This window comes from Pholcus phalangioides, unplaced genomic scaffold, assembly GCF_987345545.1.
Source record: "Pholcus phalangioides strain wild (caught in Gottingen) unplaced genomic scaffold, Ppha-v1.0 ptg000042l_1, whole genome shotgun sequence".
Lineage (NCBI taxonomy): Eukaryota > Metazoa > Arthropoda > Arachnida > Araneae > Pholcidae > Pholcus > Pholcus phalangioides.
In genome coordinates, this window is record NW_028301628.1 from 4,057,685 (window position 1) to 4,080,834 (window position 23,150).

At 37.8% G+C, this 23,150-nt stretch overlaps 1 protein-coding gene and 1 non-coding gene across 4 annotated transcripts in view; both read right to left on the reverse strand.

The window, feature by feature from the left end:
* LOC149063901 (adhesion molecule nephrin-like) overlaps window positions 1-23,150 on the reverse strand; it is a 479,700-nt gene that overhangs the window by 88,055 nt on the left and 368,495 nt on the right. The window lies entirely within an intron of this gene.
* Window positions 100-171, reverse strand: TRNAA-GGC (transfer RNA alanine (anticodon GGC)). The gene has a single exon. It is a non-coding gene; the product is annotated as a tRNA-Ala (tRNA).

The window sequence follows — 23,150 nt, forward strand, 5'->3', positions numbered from 1 at the left end:
AAATCCGTTTAGTTAGAATAAAGTTTTAGTTCAACACGAGATTCATCGAAAGACTGGTTATTTGTGGAGATGAAGATTGCAAGGAAGAAAATTCATCACTGCCCCCACGGGGACTCGAACCCCGGTCTCTCGCTTGCCGGACGAGTGCTCTACCATCTAAGCTATGGAAGCAGATGGGATATTTCAACCTTGGAGCGTATATATATGTTGAAAGGCACCGTACATGGACGGCGTCAACAATCAACTAATAGCTCGTGAATGACAAAGGCCAACCAGATGGCCATATGCATATAGATTACGTTTCTATATGTAAAGTTTTAGTGTCTGTCTAAGACCTACTTAGAATGAGAAACGCTGGTATAGACGATATATTGTATGTTTAAATTCATGCATATTTGATAATTGGAGGGAATTTAGATTTGTCGCAATCACGTAGGATAATTGAGGTTCCAATGTTTCGATAAGGTAAAAGGATTGGAATTTTTTTTTTAATACTCCTATATATGTCTCAAGTAAGAGATAATTTCCACACGTGGCAAAATATTAAAATCCCGATGCCTAAAAATTCTCTCTCTCCTAAAAACAAGTATTCAATTTCTAACAATGATACGGGGAATGGCAATTCATTAATAGTATCAGCGTCAAACTGAGAACAACCACGCGGATGAGTTATTGCTATTCTTAAGCGCTACACTTGAGAAAGGAGGATTACAGTGATATCTGTGTGATGGATTTAATATAATATACAGCCGGAATATTCTCTCGGAGAACAACTGTTTTATCTTGCACTAGCCGGAGAGTGGAAGGATCGCGAGAGAGAGACGGCTGTATGTTCTTAGCAGAACAGGACGCTTTATCCTCTCAGTTTTAAGCCTTTACAGTGGCAAATTAGTTAGCTCATTAAGCGATCACGACCATCCATTATTCCGTAAACCTGAAGGAAGGAGATAACAGGCTCTCGAGGGGGTCGTTAGGCGCCACTTGCGAAAAGAGGAGTGGTAAAATGGTTAAATCATTCCGGGGGCTTATTGTAATAGTCAATCGGTTAGTTATCTGTATACGACATTTCGAATCCGCCCATTTCATAGCATCAAAGCTTCGAGAGAGAGAGAGAGAGGCTGATGGAACTGGAGGTTTGTCGTTGTCGCGTCTTCTACTTCTAGCAGATATCTGAAATTCAAAGTAAAAGGCAGGAAAATGGGGAATTCTCTGTCTCTCTCTCTGCCTTTTAACTCTCCTCCCGAGTCGTCCTCAAGAACACAGCAGGGAACACATACACGGACTATAGATTCTTGGAATAGTTTGGACAAAAGGAGGCGGCTTTAGTAACTGCTTTGGCTTTCCGCGAAAATGGTTCCCCCGCAAACGAGTATTTGTCAAGAACAAAGTGTCTAGTGCCAGCATGATCATGTCGGCAGTCGTAGCCGGGATCGGATGAGAACAAGCGATAGAACTATCTGTGATTAATTTGATTACCGCTGATTATTTTCCTTAGGACTAATTAGTCACTCTTCAGCCTTAATTATAATTACTTGAAGGATAGATTTCAGTGGAAACGGTTGAACTCTATAAATTGAAATTGCATTATACATATATATATTTTTTTCCATAGGACTAGCTAGAACATTTGGACTTTAGAAATTCAAATCTTAAGGTTATTACACTTGTTTTGGATGTCTGTTCATATTTTTTCGATGAGAGGCTGATTCTTGATTGTCCAGCCACGGAATAATGCCAATCGGTTTATACAGAATTTGCAAAATAAAAGCAGTGTGTATACAGTCGATCCCGCTTATAATTTCCCTATTTAGAAACGTTTTCCCGCGTTGTACGACTTAGTTTCGTGGTCCCAACACTAAGTAATTATCACTAAGATTTCCCGTTTAAAGCGTTTTCCCGCTCACAAGGTTGTTATGACGGAATTTTTTTTTTGAAAAACACTATAACAGCGAGATCCACTGTATGTCATTCTATAAATCGAAGTATATATAAGAGACGATGCGTTCAATAATAAACTGAACACTGGTTTGAAAGAACTTTCTTTAACATAAGGAGATACAGTGCCGTCTTAACGCATGGGCCCAACCGGGCGCGGCCCGGGAGCCTCAATTGGACCAAGGACTTTATCCAAAATCTATGTCCGAAACGTCCGTAAAGCTTCAGCCTGTGATTCGTGGCTAAGGCATGGGTGGAGATACGGGGGGGGGGAGCATTGACCCCCCCCCAGCGTCAAAGGCGGGGTCGACTGATCTAATGTATACATGTATATATGAGCTGACATCATCATCATCGTGCCCCCCCAGCAATAATGGCCTTGCCCCCCCAGACTTCCAAGTCAATCCCCGCCAATGGGCTAAGGTAAAACAACTTGATCAATACTGCTTTTTCCGTCATTGTCAACATCACAACGAAAACCTTATGTAACCGGCAGTAATAGAAAAGTTCAGAAATGAGCTGTTTAATCGTACACCCGACATTTTATACGAACCTGATTTACATATTTCAAGTGGGTTGCTTCCTTGCAGCACGCTCTATCGACAAAAATTTGAACTGGATTTTTTTTGGCGTACCAAAAAAAAAAAAATAATAATACCACCACCGTGTGTGACATTATTTTCTTCGCAAACTGCATTCAAAAATATAGCGGGAATATTTCCTTCAAGTTTAATGAATTCTTAAAATGTTCACGAATTTATGGGATACCCCTGTACTATGTAAGTGCTAAGATGCTGTATCTACTTTTCTCCATAGACTGATACTCCAGACTCATCAATGCATTATATTGTAGTTACAGGTAAACAATTGAGAAACTAATCAACTGACTATCTTTCTAGCCTATTCCAAATGACAAGTGATTACAAATGTGCATTTTTAAACACTAACTGTTAAAAAATAAACGCACCGGAGCGAACAAAAAATAAATTAAAACATTCATACTCTGAACGTAAACACTGGATCGATGCATGCATTGCATTTTCCCAGGATAAAATTCAACTTAAAATGTGGATGCTTTTCACTGTTCACGGGCCAAAAACTGTTTGCAGGACATTCAGAGCCAATTACGTGAAATAGTTCGAAAACACTAATACAAATACAACGCCACAACAGGCAAAATGCCCAACGAGGTGGCTGATAAAAAGATGCCCATAAAAATATGGATGTCATATATTTCAAAAGTACAGCAACCCAATTAAAAATGCAATTAACAAAAATTATAAACAATATATACACATGATAAAATATTATACAATGCCCATAAAGAATACTTATGGTTGTCTTGTTCTAAGTATGGAATAGCTTCTTGATTTACCCCAATTCAGTTCAACTTCGAATATTATACGATGACATTCATAGTCGATTTCTCATCGATTTTGTTTTTCGTAACAAAATTGACGTACGCGACTTGAAAATTATGTTTTTCAATCGTAGGAGCGTACAAACGTTTATAATTATAAAATTATAAATTAATTACATGTGCTACAAAATCTCGGCAATTTGTGTGTGATTGTAAAATTCAGAGGTACACAACCTTAAAATATCCGCAGGCCAGAGATATATGGTACTTATGGAACTCGCGGATGAGAAAACCAAATATATTCAATGACCATATGATCCGTATTTTATGGGAAATCTTCGTAATTCCCGAATTTTCTCTATAAAAACTCCAACGTTTTTTTTCCCCCGATTTTCAACGAATCTTGTTTGAATTTCCGTTTTGTTTTACTGAAAAATTGTAAAAATCAAGGATTGGGGTTATAAATTGTACGGTGATTGTTTTGACAATAATTTTCCATAGTTAATAGTATAATTTCAGTATTAGTTATAGTATAATTTCACATTATTCACTTCACATATTTGTTAAAAAACATGCGTTGCTTTTAGTTAGTTATAATTCTTTTCAATTGCGAGTTTCAGTGGTCATCTATTTCTCTCGACCGATATTCTCTCGGTGGTCAAAGAAGACCTCGGCCATGCTGTAAGCTGTATATGTATGTGTTGTGAACCTGATGTAAGTATGTTGCTGTGTAATGGCTTGCTATGTGCGGTGCTGCCGTCTGTCGTGAATTTTCCCGACTATGAGTGTAGTGTAATTGAATGAATGATTTATACGAAAAATTAACACGTTTTTAAGACAAATAAAATTTAATTGGTCGAATGGTCGACACGTTTCGGCTCTACAATGGAGAGCCGTCATCGGGAATCGGTCAGAAATCACACACCTCGGACCAGAGATTGTGCTATATATGAAAATACTGGTAATATAATAATTCAGAGAAAAAAATACAATCGGCAGAGTAATGATGAAGAGGTTGTAATGTGCCACAAGGGCACCGCGGTACCTCGGCCAGACGAATTATGGCTTTGGCTTTGATCCAGGGAATGAATGAGAAATCGCACAGCGTTCGATTCACGGTTGAATAAGTTGGTTTTATATTGATGTTTAAGTGCTGATTTTGAAATGTTTTACTGCATCGCAAGACATAAAGCGCCGCGATTGTAAATAAACTCGAACCCAATCTTCAGCGATAGAGGAATCCTCGATCTTTCCCCCGTTCACCTCATCGACAACGAATAAATTAACAATTAGAGCAGAGAATGAATTAGAGCTCTTGTATGTGTGTGTGTGTGTGCCCAGGATGTTTGGAATTCTGCAGCGATGGTCATTATCGTTAGATTTCCCCCTTGTTCTGTTCCTCGCGGAAACTTGTTCTAATGGTCTGGTGATTTGGGGATTAGAATGGAACCGCGAGGAGCTCATAGCCCCGAGTTTGCCGTTGGTGGTCTCACTTAAGTTAATTCTATGACCTAGAAGATCCTTAACCTTATTTGAAGTTACCAACCAAGTGAAGACATCGTCTACCCCTCCCTTCGGGAAATCATTTCCAGTACTTTTAAGAGGAAGAACGCAATCCTCCATCTCTTGTGAGTGTGTGTGCGAGAGAGGAGCATGTCTCTCCCACTCGCTATCTTCGCGAAACTAAGCCATTAAATCTCTGGGAAAAATGTGGAGGTGGATAGACTGAGTCTAGTTGAGATGGATGACATATTTTTAAGGTTTAAAGACCCTCTTTCAACTAAGTTCCCAGATGAGGAAACAAATAAGTAGGTAATGGTGGGAGTACCTGACAAAGTGATTTTAAGGAGTCCATTTTGTGGAAAAGTAACTGGAGGTTATTTATTGGACGTTTTAAGATATGTGGGCTCCTGAGAGCGTTTTTTCTTATATACATATTTATTGTAGTTTTTTTCCACGTGCCAGTTTTCAAAATATTTATTTCGCGTGACGAAAAAGAGCGTAATATATATGTGTGTGTGTTTTTGCATTTATATATAATACCGTCATGTATGACGGTATTTTATGCCGTTCCTCGGAAGAGTATTTGATCCATTCTAAAATGCATTCACATGCCTAGATACTTCACACATTGATTTTTTTTCTTTTATATTCTCTGTCCTGGAGAAATTCAATTCTTTTTTCTTCTATTTTTACATGGAATAAGAGATTGATGGTGTCTGTCAGACAACTACGTCCTCCTTTTTTTATTGAATCTAGTGACATGACATCGGAATTTATACCCCATAACTCATCCTTATTTCATTTTTTTTTGTCCCTATTTCCTCACTTTTTTGCGCCGTCTCCGAGACATGCATTGCTCATCTTTTGCACATTTTGCTTTTTTCTTATATATATATATATATATATATATAAAAGATAGTTATACAATTGACCCCGATTAATCGGATAACGGATACTCCACTTAAACGGATAAAATCCTCCGGGAACTAAATTCCTCGCTTAGGGATAATGTTGAAGTTCCCCGCTTAATATGATAATTTTAATGGCATTCCCCCCATGCTTGATGGAATATTATGCTTCACATGTTCACCTTTACTACTATGGGGGGGGGGGCGTTCAAGTATTAAGTCAGCAAATGTTTAGCCATTTTAAACTTGTCAGCAAAATTCTGTCTCTGCTCTGCCTTCTACCTCCTAATGCGTATTGGGGTGAAGTCTTTCGAAAGAAATACATTTATATGTTATTATAAATAATTTCTGTTAATTTCAATGCTATTTGAAGGGTAAGAACTCAAAATTTCTTTTTAAGAAATTCATTGCGACCCACACTCTAGGCCAGTGTTTCCCAAAGTGGACAATATTGCTCCCTGGTGGTCGATGGAATGGTCCAAGGGGGCGATAGAACCTACTGATTTAACATAGGATCCTATGGGTTTACGTGAGTTGGGGGGCGATGAGAGGAAAAAATTTCTGATGAAGGGGGCGATGGAACAAAAAAATTGGGAGAAGAAACTATGCTCTAGGCCATATAATTGTATTATCTGATGTGGTTGCCCCCATCCCCTCAAACGTAGTTTTGTAAAAATGAAGTAAGCAGGACATTTACGGATCGCTTAAGTGACCCGTGCGCAAATTCAGCGACCCCTAGGACATTTTCAGATCACTCAAGTAGGCCTGTGGCACATTCACAGATCACTTAAGTGACCCACGACACAGTTTCTTAGCACTTAAGTGGTCCGCGACACAGTTCCACAACACTTGAGTGATCAGTAGCACATTTAGAGATACCTTGAGTGGCATGTGGCGCAGTTTTAGCTGCCCCCAGTGCGGATATACATAACTCAAGTTGCCCGCGGCACATTCCCAGATTACCGAAGTGATCCGCGGCATAATTACGGATCATTTGAGTGATGTATGGCACAGTTCCAGACAATTAAGTGACCTGGACACATTCCCAGGTCACTTGGATCCGCGAATCATTTAGAGATCACTAAAGTGTCGCTGCAAGGGACTTGCCAATACGGGGAATGTCAGTTAACAAACTAGCGAAAGGCTTCTCCCGTTTTTGGAGCATCGAGTAAGATGCGATTAAGAATATTTCATATTTTTATAAAGGGTGGTCGATGGCGTAAGCATCATCCGAACCCCCCCCCCCCACTGCCATCAAAAGTCAACAAATCGGAAACCCCACCCGCATCGATGCTGACATATTAATTAAATGACCCCAATGCACATAATGAATGAAACGTTTAGTATTGATGGGAAATATGTTTCTAAGTTAGGGTAAAATAAATAAATAAATATACAGTTGAATCCCGTAATAACAAACTACAAGAGACCGTAGAAATATCCCCGTTATAACGAAATTTCGTTATAGAGGAATTCCAGGTTGTTTAAAAAAGTCCCTGCATAAACTTATCTGGGGGGATTAGAAAAGTGTTCGTTAAAACGAGATTTCCGCTATAACGGTATTCGACTATATATTTAGGGGCCATTCAAGTATTACGTAAACAGATTTTCAGTCATTTTTGACCCCCCCCCCCCCCTGTCAGCAAAAGTCAGCAAAACACTGACCTCCTTCCCCCTGTCAGCAAATAATCGCCAGCAGCTTAGAATATTTCATATCTTCAAAAAGGGATGGTTGATGACGTAAGCAACCTTCAAACCTCCCCCCCCCCCTGCCATCAAAAGTCAGCAAATCCGAAACCCCCCCTCCCCCCCGATGCTGACGTAATACTTGAATGACCCCTTAAGAGTACATTGGTCTACAAATATTCAAGTTCTCTTCAATACACAATCATATATATATACTTTTTTTTCTCTGTTAAGCTGATAGAGGGCGCTAACTTTCCTAATAAAAAGTAAAAATCATAGGTATATTGTGATCAATAATTTCCATTCCATTTTTTTCATGGAAAAATGGAATGGAAATTTCCGATTCATTCCAGAAGCTGTATCGATACTGATCCTTTATCAGTTTTCGATACACAAACCATACTAACGTTGAAAGATGACAATTGAATTGTTCCTCCAACCCCCGTGTTATCGGATATTGTGTGTTGGAATCGTTGGTATCCGATTTAGCGGGGGCCGAATGTTCGTAGGAAGTTGTCAGTTAATATCTATACACATTCGGGAAAAGGAACTCAGATATTTCAATACGGTGAAAAGTTTAGAAATATTTTAGACAAAAGTCAATTGTTTCAGATTTATTTGCTTGTTATTTCATGTGTTAGGGGTCGTTCAAGTATAATGTCAGCATCGATGGGGGTGGGGTTTCCGATTTGCTTACTTTTGATGGCAAGGGGAGAGGGGTGTTTGGATGATGCTTACGTCATCAACCAACCTTTATGAAGATATGAAATATTCTTAATGGCAACTTATTCGGTGCGCCAAAAACGGAAGAATCCATTCGATAGTTATTGGGCACCTGAACTAACACTCCACCTATTGATAAGTCCCCTACAGAGCCACTTTAATGATCTCTAAATGTTTCACGGATCCTTCAAGTGCTCTGGAAATGTTTCCGGGCCGCTTAAGTGCTGTGGAACTGTTCCACGCATCCCTCAAGTGATCCGTAATTATATCACGGATCACTTAAGTAATCTGTGAATGTTCCGCGGTTAACTTGAATGACGTAGAATCACACTGGGGGCCGCTTGAGTGCTCTAAAACTGTGCCACATGCCACTGAAGGGCTCTCTAAATGTGCCACGGATCGTTTAAGTGTTCTGGAACTGTGTCGCGGGTTACTTAGGTGATCTTTGAATGTGGAAGTGATCTTTGAGACTTACTTCAGTGATCTCAAAATGTGCCACGGGCCACTTAAATGCTCTGGAATTGTGCCACGGGTCGTTTAAGCGATTTGTAAATGTGCAGCTTAGTTCATTTTTACAAAATTAGGTTTGGGGGGGGGGGGCAAGCTATTTCAGATAACCTTCAGGGCCACATTTGTCATGTGGGTCAAGGTTTACAATATATGGCTTAAAGGGTGGGTCGCAATGAATTTTTTTAAAGAGAAATTTTGAGTTTAATTCGTAAATTTTCAAACTGTAATTTTAACCCACCCTTCAAATAGCATTGGAATTAACAGAAATCGATTATAATAACATATATAAAGGTATTTTCTTTCGAAATTTGAATTTTTTAAAAATATTTTTGATTTAAAAAAATATTTTTTTTTCGTCTGGGGGGAGGCGCACGAGTCCCCTTCGCCCCCCTGCCTCGTACGGTTCTGATCCCACCAATATGCATTAGGAGGTGGGGGGGGGAAGTGATGACGGAATTTTGCTGACAAGGGGGGGAGGGGGGTCGAAAATGGCTAAAAATTTGCTTGCGTAATACTTGAACTGCCCTTTATGGTAAATGTTATAAATTGATTATTATGCATAATCACGATAAGTTTGGTAAATTTATCACTTTTGCCGGCGATTATGCTTAATACAATATTGGCGTCGGTATTTGATAAATGCTGATAAATCATTCGTAATAATTAGATGAAATGAAAATCGCGAAATTGGGAAAAATTCGTAAGGTCATTATATCGTGGTACAATAGTAAAATTTGTTAAATTATAGTTTGTTATATTGAGGTTCTATTGTAGAATTCGTCAAATAGGGGTTAATTATATCCTGGGCCGATAGTAAAATCCGTAAAATAAAAGTTTGTCATGTTGGGGGTCTCACATTACGCCGACTAAAAATTTAGAAAATTCATTAAATCAAAGAATTAGTTAAATGAGAGGTTGTTATATCGGGGGTGTGATCGTAAAACTTGTTAAATAAAATGTCATTATGTTGGGGTGTGATTGTGAAATTTTTTAAATACGAGTTCGTTATATGGAGGTCCGATTTCGAAATTTACCAAATAATAGTTATTTGGGATCAGGGGTGTACGGAAAAATTCGTTAAAGCAGTGTTCAATATGTCCAGTTCAGACCCTATCTCACAAGTACATTCATCAAATAATGATGACAGCCTTATGGGAATGAGAAATGGGACTGATTTATAATATTTAGCAATACGAAAGGTGATTATGCATAGTAACCGGCAAATGTGATCGATTTAGCAGAAGTTTATCATATTTTCTAGCGACTCTTGCGCATAGTGCACCCTTAAAATTGATCATTTTCGTAGCATTTTTAAAATTTTCCAACGACGATTGGGTAGGGCACAATTCAAGAATCCTCGAAAGACTGGTTAATTTTTTTAGAGATGATGATTGTGCAAGGAAGAAAATTCATCTCTTCCTCCACGCGTACTCGAACCCTGGTACTCTCGTTTGCCGGACGAGTACTCTATCAACTAAGCTATATAGCTCCAAGCAAAAGGGAGGGATCCCGTAATAACAAGTGGAGAGGACATTTATACATACTATGCAATAGTAACCGAAAAAAGTGATAAATTTCAAGAAATTTATAGAATTTTTAAATTTCAAGAAATTAATCGAATTTTTAAATTTCAAGAAATTAATCGAATTTTTAAATTTCAAGAAATTAATCGAATTTTTAAATTTCAAGAAATTAATCGAATTTTTAAATTTCAAGAAATTAATCGAATTTTTAAATTTCAAGAAATTAATCGAATTTTTAAATTTCAAGAAATTAATCGAATTCTTAAATTTCAAGAAATTAATCGAATTTTTAAATTTCAAGAAATTAATCGAATTCTTAAATTTCAAAAAATTCATCAAATTTCTCCAAGAAATAGATTGAAAGAGCAGGTACATTATACTTAATATACAGGTTGGGCGAAAAGTCCTGGACACATTTTAAAAATTAATGAAAAAAAAAAACTATATATCGTGATAGAACACCATCTATGAATGAAACTTCAAACTATTTTTCTCATTTACCACAAAACAAAATGTCTAGGCAACGATGAGTATTTTTGAGCAAATTGTATCTTTTGTGATAATAAACGATTTTTTAATTATTTTTAAAATTTGATCAGGACTTTTTGCCTACCCTGTATAGTAATATAATGTACTAAAGTACATTATAATAATGTTAAAATAGAAAGTTGTGAGATTTGGCCTTTATTCAAGTATAAGCTTGCCAGAATCACATTGCCTTCCTCCACTGGCGGAAGCTTTGCACAAGTTGAGTCAGAATTACAGATCTTTACACATACAGCCATCGAATCCACCCGAGACGCTCCTACTAATAATCCACTGGGTATTCCCCGTTGGATTAAGGAACGCATAAAGCTAAAAAATGAATTCACGTGGAAATGGCAACGCACTCTAAATGCGTACTTCCATGATGTCTATCAAAAGGATAGTATCAGGAGTATATGAGCGAGCGTTATTCAAGTTCTCTGCGGGAGGCTAATTGTACCGATGGTACTTTGTACATGGTATACAAAACATGTAAGCCCTCCGAGAAAAAGGTTCCTCCAATTTTTGGACCGAATCGCTTATCATACCATGATATCGATAAAGCAGAAATTTTTGCCGACACATACTAGAGGCGATTTTTGCCATGCATTAATACCCCTTCTCAATATACAGCTAGTGTTGAGAGAGAGGTGAGTATTTATTTTAGAAACGCAAGTCCGGAACAACCCTCTTCATTGTTCCCTACCAATATTGAGGAGGTGCTTCGTAAAAAAGGGCATCTAATAAAAAGAAAGGCGCCTGGTCTGGATAATATTACTAACAATATACTTAAGAACCTACCTAATAATATGGTTCTAATAATAATGAACTTCTCCATTTGAACCATTTCCCCCTGAGAGCTGGAAATTAGCCAATATTAAGGTACTCCCTGGGCAAGACTTTCACCATCATCAGAATTGGCACTCATTCTTCTGGAGAAGTTTTTTGAAAGAGTTGTGGCTGCCCTGATCCACAAATACAACGAGGATCACAACATCATTGTTCCGGAACAACACGGCTTCTTCCGCAGCAAGCACTCGACCACAACCTAAATGCTTAGATTTGTTGAATTCGTTCAGGAAGCCAAAAATTTATAAAGACACTGCGGCAGTAGACTTTTTCGATCTACAAATACCACTTGATAAAATTTGGCATGAAGGGCATCTGCTCAATATGATTCACATGAATATGCCATATAACATCATTAGTCACGTGATCATAGAAGACACAGATATCATCATATATTACACAGAGCTTTTGTTGCGCTGAAAAAAAATCCCCATATTGTATAAGGCAGTATGTCATTTTTTCATTCCGCAGGGAGATCGAAATTCTGTGCGCAGAGAAACAGGTCTGTGCAGTTGAAATGAAAGGTAGTATATCCCCCGTCTAATTTGGAAAAACAAATGCTATAGAGCACATTTCATCTAAGAATATCGTTTTACCTTGGGGGCCGTTCAAGTATTACGTAAGCAAATTTTTATTAATTTTTGACCCCCTCTTCCTCGTTAGCAAAAGTCAGCAAAGCTCTAATCCCCTCCCTGTCAGCAAAATTTCGCCATCACTGCCCCCTACCTCCTAACGCATATTGGTGGGATCAGAAACGTACTAGGGAGGGGGGGGGGGCATAAGGGGCTCGTGCGCTCCCACCCCAGATGAAAAAAAAAATTAATTCCAAAAATATTTTAAAAAAACTTTCGAAAGAAAATAATACCTTTATATGTTATTATAATCGATTTCTGTTAATTTCAATGCTATTTGTAGGGTAACAACTAAGAATTTATCTTCAAGAAATTCATTGTGACCCACCCTTTAACCCATACATGGTAAACCCTTGACCTGCAGACCAAATGTGGCCCTGAAGGTTATCTGATGTGCCTTCATTTGGTCAAACCTAATTTTGTAAAAATGAACTAATCGGCACATTTACAAATCGCTTAAACGACCCGTGGCACAATTCTAGGGCATTTAAGTGGCCCGTGCCACATTTTCAGATCACTGAAGTAAGCTTGAACGATCACTTTCACATTCAAAGATCACCTAAGTAACCCGCGACACAGTTACAGAACACTTAAACGATCCGTGGCTCATTTAGACATCCCTTCAGTGGCATGTGACACAGTTTTAGAGCACTTAAGCGGCTCTCAGTGTGGTTCTACATCGCTCAAATTACCCGCGAAACATTCCCAGATTACTTAAGTGATCCGCGGTATAATTATGGACCACTTGAGCGATGCGTGGAAAAGTTCCAGAGCACTTAAGCGGCCCGAAAACATTTCCAGAGCACTTGAAGGATCCGTGAAACATTAAGAGGTCATTAAAGTGGCTCTTCAGGGGACTTATCAATAGGGAGAATGTTAGTTCAGGTGTGCGCAATAACTATCGAAAGGTTTTTTTTTCCCCGTTTTCGGCGCACCGAATAAGATGTCATTAAGAATATTTCATATCTTCATAAAGGGTGGTTGATGACGTAAGCATCATCCAATCCTCCCCCTTGTCATCAAAAGTCAGCAAATCGGAAACCCCTCCTCCCCCCTATCGATGCTGACGTAATACTTGAACGTACCTTGCGTACCTGCTGTATAATACGTCTAATCACACGGTATATTTCGTGCACAAAAAGTCTTTCTCAAAACAACAGCAACGAAATCACACCGTTACCAACCTCCTACATACACATTGAGGTAGAGTTTTTATCTCGTATAACATTAAAGATATAACCACTTCTTCATGTCCATGCATCTTCTTTCATGTTCTTCTTTTCAGCGATGATGAATGCTTTGACTTCCCACAAACATGTTCTTTTTTGTGTGTGTGTTATTCTAAAACACGCATATATATTAGCTTAGAGATTCAATTTTAGATTATGCTGTAAGAAGACTATCGACGTTGCTGAGAAGAGAGAGGAAAACTTGAGAGAAAATAAACTTAAAAATAAAGAAAAAAAACGTCGATGCTTTCATGATCGTATTCCACCTCGGTACATACCACGCATATTTTAAAAAGGGGCTACGGTGCATTTCTCACTGGATATTTAAATTTATAATAAGCTAGTAAAACTTGAGGTGAAGGGAACGGTGGTGTAGTAGGAACATCTCCCCACCGAAAAACATGTTTGGAAACTCAAGGGGAATCTTCAAATCATCGAAGAGTGAAAGTAAAGAAGGAGCGGCGATCTTCCAATTTTCTCTCGTTTTTCCCAAACACTGAGCAACCAACGTCTTACTTGAATATCAAGAACCCTCTCTCTTCTCTTTTGTTCAAGGAAAGCATTCTGGAAAATATATACACCATACTTATGAATAATGTCTTTAATGTGTTTTTTTTTTCTTCTTCTTTTCTATCTCGTTTTTAATCTCTTTCATCGTATTCAAAGCCAGTAAAACTCCCTTTTCCTCCCCCCGTTCCGATGTTCCCACGACGGGTCCATGAGCAATTAAGACGGAATGGTCTCGGGATAATTCATGCAGATGTTGTTCCATCATCAAACAAATGATGTTTCTTTTCATCTTTTTTTTTTTTTTTTACCGGAGGGATCGTATAATATGTATATTCATGCATCTAGACTCGATATCCAACACTTTCCGGGGGAAAGATGGAGAAGGGTTGAAAGAGTTCAATTGATGATGAATAAGTGGCTTCAAAACTTCGAACAATTTTGTCGACGTCCTCTCTTTTGAACTTCCCATCCTCTCTATCATTTTCAGTTGTTTGGTTTTCCTTCGGAATAGTTTTTTTTTTTTTATTATATTACTTCCTTATTCTTCTCCATCTCTTCGACAAGTTTCTCCTTCTCCGTACATCCTAGAACCTTTCAAAACTTACTCCACTGCTCTATCTCCATTTTCTCCATTTTTTTTTTCCTCCTATATCTAAAGGAGAACCTTATCTCGCAGTATTCAACGCCCTCTTACCACTCTTCGGGAACTCCGCTACCGCCCTATTCCTTTCAATTAGATATGCGTGTGCGTTTGAACGGTGGAATCATTGAAAATAACAGCGGCTGAGAGACAGAGAAAGAGAGAGGTAGGTAAGATGCCTTAGACAATTTATCATTCGATTTTCGACACCCACTTTCCTTTTTCCTTTTGCTCTTTTAGAGCCCGTCGGTAGGAAAATCGTCTTCGTTGAGGGATTTTAGTTGAAATGTCTTGTGCATGTGACAACAGAACTGATGTTGAGCCCTAAAACGTTTGAAGTTTTCCGAAAAGAAATATTCGAGATGTGTCGGTTTGGCCGCTATTTATGCTTTTTTTTTGTCCTCCGGTCCTCTGTGTCTTCCTCTGGAATGGAAGTAACGTTATGCCTCCTCATCTGTTTTGGCATTTTTGACATCAGACAAAGCATTTCGAACAAAAGATTGTATTCTTTTAAATTGACCGACCGACGCGCGCTCTCTTCCTCTCTGAAGTCGTGGAAATTCTGATATATGAGAGGGAAAACTGTGAAAAGGGTGGATTAGAAAGTTTTCTGGATGGACTTGTTTCTCCCTTCACTGAAAAGCTGTAGAGGAAATTTTCTGGCAGTAGTTTAAAAGGAAGTGCAATTTATTTCTGGGATAGTGACAATTGTGCTTGAAGTGAGATATCTCTTGATTTGGTGAAAAGAACGGCTTTGGTGAAGATTATGTTTAAATGCCTAACATTGAAGTTTGATAAGCATTCTTTTGTGGGAGTTGAACATTTTTCGAATACCCTTTCAAACTTTCCGTTGAAAGATTGGAATTCACTGTCAGAAATTTCAAATGGACGAGGTTCAAAAAAAATATTCAGTGGAATGAGTTTTCTGGGGTTTACCGAAAATATTTTAGGAAATTTGTAACGCTTCTCATGACATTAAAACTAATTGTTTTGTTCGTTGAAGTTTAAATGAGAAGGTATTGTCAAGATTTTGATGTGCGGTGTATGTGTGGTGAGAGAGACACATTTGAGTTTTGGAAATCTTATAAAAAAAAAGCACGTATTGCCTCTCAAGCTAAGATAATATCTATGCTAAAAGTCTGAATGGTCGTGTGAAGTTAGCGTTAAGTATATTAAGCGTTATTCGCGGATGAATTATCGCAAGTATTGATAAGATTCTATTTCTCCTATACAAATATTCTATCGTTAATGACTTTTATGTACGGAGTTTTCTGAAAGAATTATGAGTTTTAATTTCCGTGTTAAAATTAAGGCAAAATATAACGGAAGATCAGCAGAGAGATTAAGAAAAAGCTGGATTTTTCTGTTATACTAGTCTAGTCACTAGGGAATTTCCCAAAAATGTGAAAGATGGACTTCAGGCTGCATTGAACAAAAACATTTCCATCAGACTCATCTTCTATCTGGAATTAAAATGTTTGGATATAAATAATGATATTAATAATGTATAATAATTACTCACATTTACAATTTATACTAATGGTTATCAACTTGGGGATGTAACACATCCCTTGGAACCTGAGTGGCCCAAAGAGGATCATGGTCAGAGAAAAAATGAAAGGAAAACCACGGCAAGAAATACATTATTTTAGATTTCTAAACCTTAACTGGCGTTGCGAAAATTTTGTGCATAATTAGCGTCATTATGCGCGGTCTGATTTTGACCCCAGTAATTATTAATGCATTTTAAAATCAACAAAAAGAGTCTTCATAAAAGCAATGTGTGTTTTTACATCACTTCATTCATTTGTCAATTAATTCACTGAATAATTATTCAAATTTCTTTCATTATTTTAACAAAAATTTTCTTCTATTAAGACACAAATTCGAAAAAAATGGAGGAATACATGACTTTTGAAATTTGTTTAAATTATATATTAAAATTTTTGAACACAATTTTCATGATGAAAAACTAAACAGATATGATTCAGATATGCTCAGAAAATAAAATTTGCAAATTAAATAATATTTACTATATTTTCATAAGCACCAAAATTAGTCTTATTCTAAGTCGGCAACACAGCAGTTGTGAACTGCTAGCCGTCTGGCGGTTCAGTGGTTAGGGAACTAGTTTATCACTGTGCAGGTCTGGGTTCGAATCCCGGTTCGGGCATGGATGCCTACTAACCTAACACTAACAATTCCCTGAACGGATCATGCTGACCTTAGGGAATACGTGAAGATCACGTTTCTAAAAAAACAACACTATGGCATGTTGTGTGATCGCGTAGATCCTACGTACACTTCACTAATAACACTATACTCATGCTCGGATATCCGATGTCTCTTGACTCATTTGAAATTGTTGTCGAGAAAACTGTGGCTCTTCCGATTCATCATTTCGATATCAACACTCCTGCCGTCAAACAAAAAAAGACTTACGCAACTGGTGTGGTGGGGTCATTTTGACCCAACGGAAACTTTCATCAGTGATATAGAGGGAAGAAAAAGTAGAATAACATTATAAGTTTGTCAAATATACATGTAAACAACTAGCTTGAAAGACACTTAAAATAAGGTGTGGTCCAGATGCAATTCTTTCTCAAGGGCTGGCAAGATGGAGATTGCGTGGGCCCCCACCACAGCAGTTAAGTGTTAATAGAGAGGCTTATCATTTTTGAATGTTGGGATTCGAAATAACTCATGGTCAGAAGTAGGGTTTTCGTGCGGAAATTCTTTCCTACCCGTTCTTGGGAATTGTCGACGATTGCTCGTGTCCGAATTCCCGAGAATTTTGTCGGGCAATCGAAAAATGCTCTTTCAAACTACTTACCTCCCCAATTCGGAATTTAAAAAAAAGGGGGGGGCTTGCAGTGTTCTGCCTGAAAATTTTCGAATTTCCTTATAGTGTATCGGAGTTTATCAAAAGTGGGCAATATCGCCCCCTAGGGGGGCAATGGAATGGTTCAAGAGAGAATGGTAATAGAGACTACGATTGTAACATAGATCCCATGGGCTTGCTTGAGTGTTGGGGGCGATGGGACAAAAACATTTCTGAAGAAGAGGGCAATGGAACGAAGAGTTCTACCATGCTTTATCTCCTTAACGGCTTTGGTGGATAGTTTTATCCCCTTCAGACCCTTATCGCTTTGGGCTATCTCTTTGTTTTGTCATTGAATGACAATAATGATAATTTTCACAAACTTTTTTCTTCAATTGAATTGAAAATGAATTATTAAAAATATCTGTAAACAGCTTGAAGGCTTAGCAGAATACTGCACGTGAGGATATCAGTGATAAATCCATGAAATCGACTTCAATTTACAAACGCTTCCCCTTACGGACGATACTTGGAACGGAACCTGTTCGTAAGTCAGTGAGTGGGTGTATAGCCATACATATAACCACATGCACTGCATACAATGACGTCTGAGCCGGGGGTGCTGTGAGTGTTCGATCACCTACGGTAATTTACAATACAGGTCTGAGCACCCACTGAATTGATTCAGGAATCGAAATTTCCTATGTAAAGATCAAGACGCGCACCCACCAGTTCCAAACACTTCCGACGCCTCTGACTACATGTATATGAATGAACTGGGAAATCCGAAGTGTGTGCCAAAACTTGTAAACACGGGTATACTCTGGAGCTTTTGTGTTCTATGAATGAATACTATTACCTATTCCCGAAAGCAGCGGAAAGTATGTCTGGCTCGTGGCACGAAACAGCAAGAATTTCGCTTCCAGAATAAAACGCAAATTCAACACAGTTTCTTCGTGTTTTTCATACAGGAAACGAAACGAGTTTGCCAATATGCGATAAGTCTTTGGAAATATAAAAATATATATATACATTATTTGTTTTCTGGAGGAAAGAATTCGAACTAGAAACGTCTAAAGCGTCTCTTAGGAAGTTTCCTGGAAGAAAATTTCACTCTATACACATAAGAAAAAAGAAATATATACGCAAAATTACGTACATTTTCTTGAAAATAAGCCATACCCGGCAGCTGTGTTTCAACATTGTTAACATTAACTTACAACACTTTTTATTTACCAGAATGTATCGGAATACTATATTAAAGAAGACACATTTACATATTCGCCGTTTGTTTTGAGCGTCCCGGATATTACTAAAATGGAAATCCATACGTACCGATGTTTGAAAAAATATCCAATGTTATAAAATGTATAAATCACTTATTTGCTTGAGGATATTTGCCGTTTTTAGCTGAAATACGGATAGAATAATGTGGGGTGGAAACGCACTTTTTTGGGATTTTTTGCAAATCCTCTTTATTTTGATTCAGTTTTATTTATATGTAATTCATCTGATGGAAATCCATTCATGAAATCAACTTATGGATGATGTTCTATAAAATCCATGAAAATCCTATGAATCGAATTCGAAATCTTTCCCTGTGGAAACTAATCAAAGTCAGACTTTTTCTTGCTCGAAACATCAAAAAGAGAAACGTTTTATTTGAAGCGTCTGTATTTATGTGAAAACACATAAGTAATTGATTCTCGATCTAAGGATCATCTTGATAGAAAAATAAATCATTTTCGAAACTCTCTGCTTGTGAGTCTGATATTCAATGGAATGGATGTTTTCTGTAATGAATATTGCCTTTCATTCGTGGAAACTGATGTGTGAGGTGATCTTGGAATGAATTCAAATGAATAAGGAATGAATTTTGCTACGGAAATAGAATCAGGAATCGCGAATAATTTTAACTCTGAAGCGTTAAGGCAATTTTCGTATAGTTGTTGGAAATTTCACGTATAAAATAGCTTTAAAGTGATATCTCATATATAGTCAACTTTTGTTGTAACGCCCACCCCCCTCCGTTCTATGTAAAACGGACGTTATATTGGGAGTTCGTCATTTTGAGAGAATTCATATATGGACAAAATAAAATAAATTAAACTATTCATTTTGTAATAATGTAAAGAGGTGTAGTAAAAGAATGAACCCAGGTTGGACAATAATAAAATTGCAATAATTAACTAATTACATGCACGCACATATGGGCCGGATTCTCTAGTGTCAAGGTCAAACACAGTTTTTTGGCAAGTGGAAAACAAAGGTTTCGTACATTAATTTGCAAAAAGAGGAGGGGCTTAAGTTCGGATCTCGGATCTTATTGACTAAGTTTAGACTTGGAGTGAATGACCTTTAGGTAGATCGGTATTAGAGCACGGATAATATGCACTTAAAAACGTCAAATTATGCATTACAAAAATTCCCAAAAGACACCTCTTCATTTACATATTTATTGTCATAAATATGTAAATGAAGAGGGTGATGATGCCCTCTTTCATTTTCCCTGGGAATATGACACTATTGAGACGACAATAGGGACACACTTTTTTTTATAAATATTGAAAACTTCGTTTAAGTTCCGTAGTACAGCCTTATTACTGTATTGTTTCAGACTCTGAAGTCCAGTGGCAAAGTTCTGGCGTTCATTCATTCAGCCTTATTACTGTTTTATTGTACGAATTATTCAATAATTACATTTCACTCACAGTTAGGAAAAGTGATGGCAGATGCCAACACTACCAACACAGCAACACAAGTCTATAGCAGATCTGCTATAGGTGGTGCTGACAATACACATAGCAAGCATTACAAAGAAACCAACTTCTCCTTAGGTCCACAACATGTTCCCGCACATTTCGATATGTATCAATTCGTTAGAATTTCCGCAGTGGATTATTACCGAGGTTCATGTATGGTTTAGTAGTAGCCTCATAACTTTCGAGGGTTCTCCGAGAAGTAATACGTTGGAATTCCCTGACCTAGAGAGTGCGCAAGTATGTGAGTGACCTAAATAATGACCTGGTGAGCGAGGAACGAAAACATTGACTTAGATGACGTAAATTCATGTGAACGATCAAAAGAATGACTTTTGAGAAATTATTTATAGCGTGGGGGGAAAAAGGGTGGCTAAGGGGCCTATTGTCCAGGGCGGCTAATTTAGAGGAATGAGGAACAAAAAAAGCTAGACAAGAATGGGGAAAGGCGTCATAAGTTGTATAGCCGACAGGAGATAAAGCCACAAATCGGCCTCTAGAGGGGGACGGGAAGCCCTAATCATAAAACCATAAAATTATGTGACTCTTGTCAATTGTTCGAATCTTCGCTTGGGAAAACGAGGCATTTGTCCAAGCGGCACATGCCATTTATCATAGCACCTGATATTATTTTCGTGGACTGCAACTATGCACCCAAGGAGGTGTCTGGGCCGTACTTAGTGGGCCCATAAGTTAAGATGACCCTGAGGTAATTAAACAAAGAATCAGCCAAACTTTGAATGTAGAAAAAACACGAAATTAGAGAGTAAAAAATTACAAATTGTCTGGTAATTAACACCCTCCGTTGAAAATCACTGTAGTAAATATATACACGTATTAAAAACGATTCTGCTGCCATCGAGTGGTACATTTGGTGTGCTGGCAATATATGCTGAAAATATAAATAAGGAATATAGATGAAGGTTTATGTTGCACGTATAATTTTATAAATTCAAGATTTCCTCAGCATACGAAGACCGGCTCTATGTGGATTAAGTGAAGCCGAGCTAACCACTAACCACCTGGGACGAGGTTAAGACACTTATTAATAAACTCAAATCTAAGAAAGCCCCTGGGCATGTGAAATCTCCAATTATGCTATTAGAAACTTACCTCCTCCTATTATCTCTACTTTCACGCATCTCCAACAGAATGCTACGAATCAACTATTTTACTCGCATCTGGAAGCTTTCTATTATAAAACCGATTCATAAGATGGGTCTGGACTGATCTTCTCATTGCAAAAAAATTTAGGCCCATCAGCCTTGTCTCTAGCATCTCCAAATTATTTGAGCGTATATATATATAACACGACTTGATAACTAGCTCAGTCAACATAACATTATCCGACACGAGCAACATGGCTTCCGCCGAGGGCACTCCTGTGTGACCCAACTGCACAGAGTGACGCAATTCATAACTAACTCGTTTAACTACAAAGATTACGTCTGTGCAGCATGTGTTGACATAAGTTAAGGCGTTCGACAAGACTAAACCTGACACACTACTGGTGAAACTTATCGACATGGGCTTCCCGGAGAATTTTATATTATTTTTAACAGCTATCTTTCAGAAAGAACTTTCAGAGTCAAAAATGGGTTAACATTATAAAAAGTGCACCCAGTGAGAGCCTGTTAAGGCTCTCAGCTCTTCTTACTTTATATTAACGACATTCATGCACCTCTGGTAGGAATTATAGCACTTTTGCTGACGATGCCATCATACTCACCAATCATGGGAAATCTAAAAAATGCCGTGGAAATCTTCAAGAAATCATCGAGGCCATTCATAATTGGTGTGGCATCAACGCCATTGAGCTGAACCACAGCAAGTGCCAATTTATTTGGTTCACGAGAAAAACGGACCCAGGATACGCTCCCGTCTACATCGTTGGCACGGCCGTAGAACCAGTAGGAAAAGTGAAATAGTACTTAGGCTGTATTCTGGATGGGCCAATGACTTTTGGTGCGCAGGTTGACTATGTCAGGAACAAGACCACCCAAGCCCTAGGCATGCTCTCCAAAATGACATTTCCTCAAGCTCGTTTCTCCTTAAAGAATAAAGTCATAGATACTATATAAAGCTACACTTCGACCAATTATGACATATGCAGCCCCGGTCTGGGCCTACTCAAGTCTTAGCAACATGCAAAAGCTACAATCTCAGCAAAACAAGATTATTCTAAGGTCTCTTGTGAGGGCACCTAAATTTATACGTGAAGCTGACATCAGGAGAGACCTGGGTATACCTCTTATGAGGAACTTCATCAAAGAGCTATCTACAACCCGCTATGACAAACTACAGAACTCCGAATGTAGCCATCTCAATGTGAAGTGGATTACGACCAATTGCAGAGAAGCATATACCGTACACCAAAAAGGGTACCGCATACTGAGTGGACACTCTACTGATCTTATAAAGATAATTATGTATTTAATTAATATTTTGATTTGCTTGTTAGAAATATTTTCGAGAAAAATGAAAAGAAAAAGGAATATAAAAAAAAGAGAATTATAAAAAAAATAATAAATAGGAAAAAGATAAAAAATGAAAAAAAATGTATACGTATATTTTGTGCAGTTCTATTTCTATTGTTGTGTGTGTGTGTGTGTATAAGGCGACCTTTTATATCCTATTTTATCTACTGGTATATTGTACTCATTCTTATTTCTGTATGTGTTATCTCTATATCTTATATGTGATATCTCTATGTCTTATATGTGTTATCTCTATGTCTTATATGTGTTATCTCTATATCTTATATGTGTTATCTATTACGTTTTGTATGTAATTTTTCTCCTAATTGTGATCTTCGGAGCACATACTGCATTTGTACTTTGGACATGACGTCGGACTTGATTTTTGTTTACTCTACACAAACATGTACAAACTTGTCTTTCTTCTTCACAACGCCTGAGGATTGTAAGTCGTCAGACAGCCTCATTGGGCTGGGAAAAGACGAAATGAATTAAATTCTGTAATTTTATAACTTTCTTTCGTTTAAGAACACACACACACAAGTTTGTCAACCATACGT